Below are 12,708 nucleotides of genomic sequence, written 5' to 3' on the forward strand. Positions count from 1 at the left end.
GTATCACTGACAGACAAAGAAAAACTCGTATGTCCTTACAGAGCAATAATATATATGTATCTTCATGAGGCATAAGGTTAACATTTGGGTTTCGTCGGTGAACTTGGAAGCTTCTTGCTGATCTCCTTAAGTCAGCCGCTGAAGCCTTTCAGAAGAGCAACACAGGCAGGGGACGGGGAAACAGCAGAACAAAGTGCATTAGCCAGTAGAAGGAGTGGAGGAAGGTGATCTGTTAGGAAGGTGCAGGTAAGAAATAGCCTTGCTTTCCCCATGGGAGAAAGCACACTCATCTTTAAACATCTCAACTTCTTGCGAGTGGGGTTGTGCAACACAGCACTGAAAGAAGTATATTTGTGACAGATATACTAAATCTGTTGAATTATTACATGGAGGAATTTGGAATTACTAATATCAAATACAATTGAAAAGCATATTTACTAACAAAAAGAACAAAGTTATCTGTTTGCATTGTTAACTAGGAGGCATGTTTTGTAAGCAGTTTTCATATGTCATTATAAATGCCAAAAATGGAGAAAAAGAATTCAGCTTACATAATAAGCAATGGCCATTACTGCATCTCTGAAAGACAATCATGGACAACAGTTACGTGCCCTGAGGTGGGTTTTTATACAGGCTTTCCCCTTCATAGCTGTTCAGAGTGTTCTTCCCTCTGCTTTATCAGGATTCATCTCAATCCAAAACTTCCTTGCATCCCTTAATCAGGAGCAACTGACAGAGCCCACGAGAGGCTGCCAGGGCTTGCCAGGAGTCCATGACTGCTCTAGCTCTCCCTACCCAGCAGCAGCTGCCACCCTGACTCTCCTCAGAAGCTTTTTGAGAGCCCCCCACAATCCCAGAAGCAGCTCCCTGAGGATCTAGAAGATCTGAAAGCAAATGTGGCCAAGAGGTCAAATGGTATCCTGGGGTGCATTAAGAAGAGTGTGACCAGCAGGTCAACAGAGGTTATCCTCCCCCTCAACTCCGCACTGGTGAGGCCTCATCTGGAGTATTGTGTCCAGTTCTGGGCTCCCCAGTTCAAGAGAGACAGGGAACCTTTGGAGAGAGTCCAATGGAGGGCTATAAGGATGATTAAGGGACTGGAACATCTCTCATATCAGGAAAGGCTGAGAGCCCTGGGGCTGTTTAGTCAGGAGAAGAGAAGGCTGAGAGGCGACCTCATCAATGTCTATAAATCTCTGACGAGTGGCTGTCAGGAGGATGGAGCCAGTCTCTTTTCAGTAGTGCCCAGTTACAGGACGAGGGACAATGGGCACAAACTGCAGCACAGGAAGTTCCACCTCAGCATGAGGGAAAACTTCCTTTACTGTGAGGGTGACGGAGCACTGGAACAGGCTGCCCAGAGAGGTTGTGGAGTCTCCTTCTCTGGGGACCTTCAAAATCCGACTAGACACGTTCCTGTGCAACCTGCCCTAGGTGATCCTGCCTTGGCAGGGGGGTTGGACCAGATGATCTTCAGAGGTCCCTTCCAACCCCTACCATTCTGTGATTCTGTGAAATCCAGAAGCTGCTGTGTCTGTTGTCTGCCTCTCTTCACTCCACTCAACATGGTAAATTAGGTTTCTGACCTAGCACTACTGCCCATGAAGAGCAAGGGGCGGTCCAGTTATCTACCTCAACTCCCTCTAAAGCTTGGAGTTACCTATCTCTGAATATGGGGGAGAGATCTCTGGCATTTGATGGAGACGTATTTAGACTAAACACCAAACTTGCAGAAGGATAAAGCAGGAGGACCTGGATTCCAGGAACGAGGCTCTTTTCAGCAGTGCCCAGTGACTGGACCAGAGGCAATGGGCACAAACTCAAGCACAGGAGGCTCCGTCTGAACATCAGGAAATACTTTTTCACTGTGAGGGTGACCAAGCACTGTCACAGAACATCAGGAAACACTTTTTCACTGTGAGGGTGACCAAGCACTGTCACAGCTTGCGCAGAGAGGTTGTGGAGTCTCCATCCTTGGGGGTAATCAAAAGCCGTCAGGACATGGTCCTGGGCAGCATGCTCTAGGTAGCCCTGCTTGATCACCAGGGTTGGACAAGATGACCTCCAGAGGTCCTCTCCAACCTCAACCACTCTGTGATTCCATTAAAAATTATTTGAACCTAGATTTTGACTGACAATTTTTGATAAATCACCTTTTTCAATAGGTGATTTCCCTTTCACAAGTTTTAGAAGACAAAAAATAAAAATGTGAACTTTGGGAGTTTTTCCATTTTGCAACACTTCTGTTCAATAGTTTCTACTAATTTCTTCTAAATAGGTACTTGAAAATTAAATTACCCATAATTTTCAGATTACCATTCCTTAAAAACTTTCAGGATATCAGTTTTCTTTCCCTACTCTGCACAAGGAAAAAAAAAAAAAGAAAATCTCAAATCCTCCTCTGGGATAAAACAAATCATTTCCTTCCCACTCCTTATCAAGTCCCCAAGTGAAATACTGGCACCAACAGAATCAACATAAGATTACCACTCACAATTGCCTTAGGCAAGGCACTATCCTTATGGATTTTATTATGCTCTTCATTTTAAGTATAAAGAATTTTTTACACTGATAGAATCTTTCAAAGCAGTGAGCTTTCTGAAGTTCAGTCTCTGTGAAGTTACTAACCTTTCTAATTAATGCCATGAAGGCACTCAAATCTCTGTTGTGTAATACATTGAATTTAAATAAGTTACAACAAAAAACCCTTTACTCAAAAGTTCTTATTTTCTGATTCCTAGGAATTTATTAGCGGGCATACTTGCCAAAACTGTATGATTTTATATCCACCAAGCCTCCCTTTAGCATCTTCAGATGGGGCAAAGTTTCACCTGTCTTCATTGCCAATGTGATAAGGTCAACTGGGTATTACTGCACATATTTTGAGACTGAGGGCTGCTTAAGTAGAATTTAGTATACTCTTGAAAGGGTAGCATCCAGCTTTCATGCTGAATTTTCTGATGCTGGGAGATTCAAATTAGACTTTTCAAGCTATTTTAACTTTATTTTTGACATGCAATACATAATATAGATGTGTGAAATAAGGTTTGACAAGATCACAAAGCATATTAGTTAAGTGGTGTTTAGCTCCCCACCTTTACTCATTAGGGAAGGATTGGTAGGGTGGAAACCACAGCTAATGTTGAGTTCAGAGAGCATGATTCAAGGAAAGAGATTTGCCTAAGGTGGCCTCTGGCTTACTGAATAAAGACACTGCAAGAGGTAAAGAAGCCCTAAGAGAAAAAGGGCAACAGATTGATGCAGTAAGCTGTTTAAGGTAGTATCTAATTTGTGAACAAGTGGTCATAGCCTGACACTCTCTACCCTGGTAGCAAACACATTACATTGTGTGGACAGACTGAAAAAGCGGTTGTAGTGCAAAACAAATATTCAGTTAGCATTAGATGTGTAAAAAGAGCGCCTGCAAGATGACTGGATACTCTTTTCCCAAGGGAAGAGGTCGGAAAGGTGTTGTGACTAATTAGACTTGAACAATAGAAAAGTGACTGATTATTTTTAAAGCCTTATAGGAATAGGCTTTTGTGGACCATATGGTCTTCTGCCCCGAAACACTCCTGTCTGTTTTGAAATAAAGGTCTGTACTTAGCCCTCCAGAAGAGTAAATTGGGTGCTGGGTGTACAATACAGCTCTTCCGTCAACATATAGACCACATAACATCTTACTGAAAGAACCATGTGAGACTTTCCATTTCCCCCTATCAGGAATGGAAAGCATCTGCCACAGCGCACAGCGCAGAGCCCCTGCACCTCTGCAGCCGCTGTTCAGAGCTGGATCCAGGAGTAGGACATACAAGAGTCTCTGGTATTCAGAACTGGTCAACAAGAAGAGTTATTTTACTGCCTAATTCAGGCTCCAGATAACAGTGCCCACTGCCAAGAACTTCTTAATTTAAAGTCTGAGATTCTTAAAAGTTTAATCCCATGCAATGCACCTTCCTTTCTTAGCCCAAAAAGCCATATTGCTCACAATTGTAATGTGTAACCCACACACCAGGTCACTTATCAATGACTTACAATTGCAGTGAGCCTTCAGTGTGTGTCTGTCCCTTGTACAGATTTGAAGGGACCTCATACAGGTGTCAGCAATGTTATCAGAGGCAGTACATTCACTTGCTTCAGCAATATTGTCCTAGCCTGCCATGATAATTGTACATCTATGTCCTTCCAGTGCAAAACAGTGACATTAATATTCTTTTTCTCCATCCTTCTGAAAGCTGCAGATGGTACTGCTTCTCCTGCCCCATTATATGATGATCTGGTGAAGAAACTCCTAAGACCACGAAAAAATTTGATGTGCCATTGTGGTTTGCTGCTGCTTTTGTCTTTGCGGTGTATCATGACCCCTTGCAATCACTTTGTTCAGGGCCAGAGACACTCTAGTTTGTAAAGGCTTGAATTATCTGTAACCGAGCAGTTTGTGTTGAAGGACATGGTGGCACTGCTTTGTCAATAAAAGGTCCTCAGGTTGTTCTGCATGCTTATACTTTGTGTCTCTTTCCAGCCATTCCTAAATATTAATACTGTAAGTATAGTACCAATCAAGGATTGCTGATTATTTTAAAAGAGATAGCAATGAGATCACCCTGGCCTTTGCGTAAAACCATAGCAACCACAACAGCTTTCAAGTCAGTGAACTATAGTAATAATGTAAGTCATTTGAAGGCCAGATCTTACGAATTCTAAGAAAGTGAGTCCATTAAAGTCAGTGGAAAATTGAAAACCTGAGGTGAAACAAAAGGGGAAAGGGACCAGCTGCCAGACAGGCTATATAACCATAAGCATTATCAACCCAGCCATTACAGTGCCCTGTTTCAGGTATTGTGAGAGTCATTCCCAGCTTGGCTGTTCTTTTGTATATGTTTAAGTAGAGCATGACAGTGGAAACAAATGTAGTAGATGCCATGATGCCTCCCAGAGTCTGCAGGCAGCCTGTCGCTGCAGGGTGTTAAAGCAAGACCTACCCATAACACTCCTTTAACAACACCCCCATTGTAATTTCTGTCTAGCAAAAGAAGCCACAAACATGGACAGCCTATCAAGATATGCTATGTGGCTGCTAAATTCTGGAAAGAAAGCCTGGTGCTCTCTCTCTCCAGGGCATGGGGAAGCCCTGGACATGTCAACAAGGAAAAGGAGTCCTTCCTTGAATATGCAGTTGAAGATTAGCAACAACTGCAGAACACCATCAGATAAAAGATAAGAGACAGAGGCAGACAGTGTCCAGCAGCTGTTCTAGCTTCCTCTAGGAAGCAGATCAGCAGCTAATCAGCCCCAGAGCTCATACTTTTGACCTATTCTTTATAGTTCTCATCCTCAGCTCAAGGGCCAAACCAATATATTTACTATTCCATGTATTGGTCACATTACACTAAAAAAAGCTGTTGCCAGATAGGATGCCCATTTTGAATCAACCTAAATTGAATGCAAGAAGCCAATTAAAAAAATAATTTAATTACTTTTTGTCAGTCTAACATCCATGATCCAGTTCAAGCTAGATACTAAATCTCTAACCAAGATACAAAAGCTTCATTCAAAATTTATAACTGCAACAAATAAAGCTATCAGTTCACATGGTCAAGATCAAAGTGCTTCCCATAGTATGCTACCCTGCACCATGGAAGCCAAAGGAAAGAGAAGAGGAATGGAAGTGTTCCACAGAGCAAACCTAGTGAGCCCAGTGGCACAAGGGTAACAGAAAAGTAGCACAGCCTGCACACTCTTTCATTGCTCCTTGAGAAAGAATTGCCTGGGCCACACAGAACATGTGTCTGCAGCTGCTGCAGCCTGTGTAAGGAGAGCAAGGTCTAGGTGTGCTCCTAGGAAAGAGACCACCCTTCCCATGGTCCAACTAGTTCACCACTGAAGCAAGTAGTGGGCTAGTCTCGCAACAACCTACCATCTACAATAGGATTACACAGCAAGACAGCCTACAGGACAGAAACCAGGGAGCCACAAGGGAACCCCAGAGGGCCTTACCAGCCCACCATCCCCAGCAAAGACACAAAGCAGACAAGGTTCAACCAGAAGTCCAGATCATCAATCAAGTTCACGGCAATGAGAGAGGTTGGAAGTAGGAAGTCAATCCACAGGTCAGGTCTTGTGATTGCCTAGCAGGTCTGAGGTCACACCAGGAAATTAGCCTGCAAGTCCTGGTTTGGATCAACGAGGTTCATAACTAGGCAGAGGCATAGCTATAACTGAGCTGCAAACCAGCACTCCTACAACACCACTCAAACAGGTAAGGAAGGCCCAGGCCTGGGCTTAAATTGGCTCCTGGGCTTATGGGCAAGCAGTGTGGGTGGATGCCACAGGTGAAGCTGGTCAGGCAATTAAGACCTGTTAGTGACCTCGGGGCCCTGACACCAAGTGTGGTTGGAGGGAAAGATTTCTGCATGGTCTTTCTACCAATACTGTATGCAAGTGACAGAAAATTCTATGTTCCTGGTGTATTTTTTCACCAAAGTTGGTTGGTACAAGTCATCAGAGTACTCTCTTGTCAGAACAACTGTCAAAAGTCATCCAGGAATAAATCATTCAATTTTCTGTACTTAGAACAAATGGTTTGTGAGCAGGGAGAGCCAACAAACTATCATATTCTAGTATGACACCTACGCATCAGGTGCCTGGGTCTTTTCTTTTCAACAAAACTCTACTTTTGCTATTTAATACTTTATTAATTTGAGTTTTAGAGCCTACTGTCTGTACGCACTGTGTTCCTGCAATATTAATTTTTTTCCCAAATAACATGATTTGATAAAAACTCATTTTTCTTAAAACCGCTGCTCAGATAAAAGAGCAAAACCAAAACAAGATGGGAAGGGGGAGGAACAAAGAAGCTCTCTGGACATTAGATAATTTTTGCTTTGGCTCATTAGTACTTCAGAGATGTTTTGTAACTCCTTTTGGATCTCATGCTTGTCTTTCTCCTGGATCTCTTCACTTCATAGAATGTCGCTCAGTGATGTTAACAGGTCGTATACTGTTGTAGCAGTAAATTATTTTCAGCCTAATTTTTAAGCTTGTGTAACCATGCTTGATGCCTGTGTGTCTGCCCCCGTTGTCCCCAATTACTTTTGAATCCCTTCTTTTATAGTCACCATGACATTTGACAGAACTGGACAGATCTCACTGACACAAAGTTTCTACAAGCTTTGTGAAAACAAGTGAGCCAAGAGAGGAGAGAGGATGCACTCAACCTTTATTAGGCATCAGAGAATCCATAGTGAGCTCAGGTTTGAGCCTTACTTACTTACATGCACCTACATGTGTTTACAAAGAGATGCAGATTTTAGAAGTATTAGTAACCTTCTTTTTCTGGTGAAAATTATGTAGCAAGTTGACAAGTAAAATTGTCTTTATTTATTCTTCCTTTTATCTGGTTCTTCAAGGCTTTGTCAGCATGGAAACTGTGATGACATTCATTTTCCAGCAAAGACATGGGCAACATTGCTACGTTGCTGGATTCATGTCTTTGTATGCACTGGCTGTTTTACGCACTTTTATCACTTGCTGCACACTAAGATATCAAGCTTATTTCAACAAGCTGAGTGTAAAAAGCAACATTAGGAAAGCTACAGGGGGATTCTTGTGGCATTTAGTGTAATTCAACAGCTACAGTTACAGAAGATCCATCATGACACACAGCTGCTCTCCTCTCACCTCCTGAAAGCCTTTCATGGCCACCACAGGGAATCAGCATGTAGGGTCTTCTGCTCTACTTCAGAGAACTGGATCCACAGGTGCAAGGGAACATTACAAATTCAGGATCTGACTTTGCAGCAAGGTCATAAGTATGGGGCTGGGCCTTCTGTGAGGGCCTGGGACCCTGTGGTTGCTTGATCAATGTATGTAGTGAAGGCAATTCTTCCCTGCATAAACGAATGCCTCCTTTGCTGGGACCATTCACAGACTTCTGTAACCTTAATGATTTCCTGACACTACTTCACTGACCTTTATTTTAAAAAACTAAAAGTCCCCATGTCTCTGTGATCTCTTAGGACACATTATCCTGTAGAAATAAGCAGAAAGAAACATGTTGCAGGTAACAATGACAAGCCTGCTTTCTCACCACACCCAGCATTCTTCAACATAGGCAACTTTCTGAGTAACTAAACCTTCAGGACATAGGTATGTAGAGTGAGCGAATGGTCCTGCTGTCTGTGGCATCGACAGGATTTTCTCTGACATTAAATTCTTCATCACTTGACCTCTAGTAAATCAGAGGAAATCCCATAGGCATGCATCCTACCTTCCTTGCTTTAGATGCAGGTTCACATACTTGCTCACCAATGCACTCATGCTAGTGCGTTTACTCTTCCAGCACATGGACAGCTGTATAGAAAGGTCAAATCAACCACCATTGGCGTTCCTGATCAACATTATTTTACAAACGGGTAAACATGCACAGTCAAGAAATACATGTGCAGAAAATGCATAATGAAAAATGCATGATTCTTCAATATTCAGGAGGATAAGCTTGTCTTTGTGCCAACTGCCTTAGCAAGAAAAATAATGTTTAAGTCATTAGCATTGTCTCTGGCTCAGATTCAGGACACACATATTCCACCTAGTGCTCTCTACTTGCATTCCCTGCTGGTGGTACTAGGCTTTCAAGAATGCCAAGCCAATAGCAAAGACAAGGCAGAGGCTCCCAGTAGTAGTTCAAGGCACTCTGGTCCAGTCACAGCTTTGGGTCACTAACAGAAAGGCCAGCCCACTGTCAGGGAATGGAAACGAGTCAGAGAGAGGAGCCCAAGTGCTCAGGTCTTGCCTAGCCCCAGAGGTACCATGTCTATGACTCCCTTGGGACTGAAGAAAGGCAGATGGCAGATCTGCCTCCTCTGTCACTTGTTAGGATGACAGTATCATAGAATCATAGAATCCTTGGGTTGGAAGGGATCTTTAAAGGTCATCCCTGCAATAAGTAGGAATATCTTCAACCAGATCAGGTTGCTCAGAGCCCCGTCCAACCTGACTTTGAATGTTTCCAGGGATGGTGCATCTACTATCTCTCTGGGCAATCTGTTCCAGTGTTTTACCACCCTCATTGTGAAAAACATTATTCCTTATAGCTAGTCTTAATCTACCCTCTTTTTGTTTAAAACAAGTAGCCTTTGTCCTATTGCAACAGGCCCTACTAAAAAGTTTGTCCCCATCTTTCTTATAAGCCCCCTTTAAGTATCAAAAGTCTCTCCAGAGCCTTCTCTTCTCCGGATAAACAACCCCAACTCTCTCAGCCTTTCTTCACAGAAGAAATACGTAGTCTGTAGATCATTTTCCTGGTTCATCCATCCACTCCACTGCAATTTATAAATAACTTGTTCATCCAAACCCCTGTTTGCTAGGGAATTAGCAAATCTAGCAGACCAACAGAGGCGAGGTTGCTGCAGCTCCATGCCCCCAGGTTCAACCTGTAGCAAAGCTGAGCATGTTTTCTCAGCAAGCGCGCACACAAAGGCACATATACACTACACGTACACATACACAGGACAGCACAGGGACACAAAGCTAGCAATCACATCCTGACCTAAGCACCCGCATGCTCTCCAGTTGCTGGCACCACGGACACACAGGCCTTCCGACCTGTGGTCCCAGCCCAGCTACTGGCACCAAGACACACACAGACACGTACAAGGAACAGAGTCCCCCCTTACCCAAGTTAAAAAGGAGTTTAATAAAGAGACAGGACAGACTTTGCTCATCAGGCGCAGGGCAAGGACAGACATACTGACCAGCCACACACAGCTGACTCTTTTTGTCCCCTTAACTCTCTGTTCTCCCACACTTGTTCCTCCCCAAACCACCTTGATCCCTGCCTTTCCCCACATTTGGTTCCTCCCCAAACATCCCGTGCTGTCTTATGCAGTCTCAAAATGTTCTTCCCTTGCATCCCATGATGTGTCCCGTATCCATGCAGGCAGCAATCTCTGCAGTCTGCAAGGCACACTGGAGAGCCTCTCCATTGACACAGTGGGTGGATGTCCTCCAGCCCAATGGCCTGAGGCTCTCCTGCAACAGCTGAGGTGGGGTGACTGTGGTGGTAGGAGCTCCCTTCCTCTGGGACACTGGTGTTGCTCGGCCCACCATTGCCTCTCCGTGATCTTTCATCCATGAGTACAGGTGTGTGGGCTGCTCGTGTGTATTGAGATGTGTTTTTTTCTGGGCTGATGGCTCTACTGTGATAGGCATGGGACTACTGGGCTTCAGGGTATGATTAAGGTTCCCCTGCCTGCCATTGTGCTCTTTTGTGTGTGTGGAGATGAGCTTTTTTATCACATAACCTGACAATGTCCTGCATATATACATTCTTATATGACTATTCCTGATGGCATGGTCCTTTGTTGTACATCTTTGTTTTCCTTTAGTCCAGTGACACTCCTGAGAGCACATACCAACAAAGGAGAGAGCACATTCTCTTGGCTGCCAGACTAAGAAAAGGGTAGCAGACTTATTTCTTAGTAATGATGATCTGATTCTCCACTCTCTGCTTAGGCCATCTGCATCTTGAAACAAAAACAAAGTTCGCAGCATTTAGGTATATCCTATTACACAGTTGCGCTAACAGGGCAACCACAGAACTGGAATAGCCTGACATCTCCTTTGGTGTCCTTGGGTATCTCTGATACTCAGGCTAAATGGGTATCAGTGCCAGACTGCTCTTCTTCCACTGCTCTCAGCCAACGTCAGTGGCTGACACAGATGAACTACCCAGGAGGTGCTTTTGCTTATGTTGGGATCCAGCCTTTGGGAATTTGGAGAGTAAGAAGGTAGAAGTGATGTAGCCCTTTCCCCACTCCCTAGGCTCTGCAACAGAGCTTGGTGAGACCCATGGTGTGGGACCCCTGGTTACCTCCCACTTCTTGCATTTGCTGTGAGGAAAAGGAAAGAGGTGAATCACTGTGCGTCACTGTGCCACCACAGCCTCTATGTTTATACTCCTCTACACGCAACATATAATAACTCTGGGTAGAACAAATGTGTCCATGAACACTATGTACTTGTGGTGCAGGGTATAAAATAACTAAATGATCAGGCTGAAAAAGTCAAGATGAACCAAAACAGAATTCCCGGAGCTGATTTCATCACACCACAAAGGTAATGGAAAAAGGTGAAGAATATTGTTAGATCTGCACAATAGCTCAGCTATTTCTAAAATTACATTGATTTTTATGACAATTTGTTTTACTGTCATTGGCAGGTTTTTCCTGGTCACCTTGAGCTGAATTTCAGATTCACTCACAGAACTGGCAGCAACCACTACAGTTATATATCATGGACGAGGTGCTCAGTGTAAAGTAGGGTAGATCCACTAACTAGTCTCAGGCCTGAGAAAGTTTATAAATGCTGTCCACCTGTCCACCTCTTTCTGTGCTAACCATGGTTTCTCTCCTTGTGATCACAGTGGTATCAACGCATACGTTCCTGCCCACATTCGTATTTTGTGGAATCACTAAACTACAGAGTTTTGTTTGCCTTTTTTTTTTTAGACAATATCAGCTAAATTATATTCTGCTATTTACTAAGTAATAATTGCCTTCTGACTCCTGTTGTTAGGTAAAAAATGGGCCACTATCTTGGAAACTGTCTCAGTGAAAACACACATGTGAAAGAACACTGCATATTCTGGAAACGGCATAACCACCTACAGAACACGCACAGGACTGTCCTGCTGGCACAGCCGTGCCACCTACCGAGTCCCTGAAGAGCATGAAACTTCATTGCTGCCACTGCAATATTATAACCATCTATTATCTCCTAACCAGAAGGACTGAAGGCTTCCTTTTATTCTCATTTGTGAATGTTTTGCACCAACTGCAGATGATTAATTCTTAAATATGGATACTAAGATCCGCCTTCTCTTTCTTAAATAGCTTTGACTCACACAGCTCTCCAACTTTTCTGTTTCAGAGCTTAGTTTTGTACCAGCTTTAGTGGAGTATCCATCCTCACACCTGTAATTACTTCCTGATAAACTTGATAATTCAAGTAAAGATGTTTGATAGGGTCCTTCAAATTTCCAGGCCAGCTTCTGATCTGTTTGTGGAGATTTATGGTATCCTTTGGTCCTAATCTCTGTCCCACCAGCTTTTGCTTTTCTGTGACAACCTGAAAATTACCATCTCCCTGCTGCAAACTGAACTCCTCTCTCAGTATCCCAGAGGACCACAGGAACCTCTTTAAGAAGTCAACGGGTGCAAAATAAAACCCTTTAAAGTGGGAAGGCAGCACATAATCTATACATAATAGGAAGAGTTCAACTGACTTCATCAAGTCTTATTTACTGAGCCTTGTCTTTTAGATAGTCAATATTTGTAATGAGTTAGCCTGTGTCTTTCTCAAACTTTATCTAAAGGTTTTCCAAACCATTTAATGTTCATGAGTGTTAAACCTAGGATACATTTTCTTCACGGGTTTTCTGGAATTTTCTGAAATGGGCTATTGCACACATTGACATCAGGCGAGGCAAAATATTCCCTTGCTAGCACCAAGTGGGCAGGCTCTGAATCTAAAGGTGCTAATAGATTCATAAGCCATTGAGCCATGGATAAGTACATACCATGCAGGATCCGGCATCTTAAAAAAGGTCATCTTTCATGATGAAGACTGCTTCATGGCTTTCTAGTATCTCAGCTTCAAAAATGCAGCCATGAAAAGAGAAAAATTAAGTTAAAAGTGGGGTTTTCATAT

Source organism: Phaethon aethereus, assembly GCF_964289735.1.
Source record: "Phaethon aethereus genome assembly, chromosome: 1".
Taxonomy (NCBI): domain Eukaryota; kingdom Metazoa; phylum Chordata; class Aves; order Phaethontiformes; family Phaethontidae; genus Phaethon; species Phaethon aethereus.